This window comes from Sinocyclocheilus grahami, unplaced genomic scaffold, assembly GCF_001515645.1.
Source record: "Sinocyclocheilus grahami isolate Dianchi unplaced genomic scaffold, SAMN03320097.WGS_v1.1 scaffold2173.1, whole genome shotgun sequence".
In the NCBI taxonomy this organism is placed as follows: Eukaryota; Metazoa; Chordata; class Actinopteri; order Cypriniformes; family Cyprinidae; genus Sinocyclocheilus; species Sinocyclocheilus grahami.
Window position 1 is genome coordinate 54,329 of NW_015507352.1, and position 434 is coordinate 54,762.

Here is a 434-nt window from a genome sequence, read left to right on the forward strand (position 1 = left end):
GGAATTTTTTGCATGCTTATGCATTACAATTTCTTGCAATCAGTTTTATATAACCTACTTCCTTTGTGCATCACTGCCATCTTCCTATGAGAGCATGGATGCATGTGAATTAACAGAGATCGACTTGCTCAAAATATAGCTTTCATTATAGCAGCACCTCTAATATCAAGGCCTAATGTCCAATTGAACACATCCTCTGCAGCAGCAGAAAAGCCATGACACGAGATGGACTGATGACACAGTGTTCATCCGTCTGCATTGTCCTCCTCCACTGAGTATAACACATAATATTCAGCTCAATATGACTCAATTGCAGGTATATAGAGGCTGGTTACCTGCAGATTTGACACACTTCGTCTGGCGAGAGCACAGCAGACACCTTTTACGCAGCAGACGCAGTCCTTTGACCGGATCCGTGCGAACACCCAGCACAA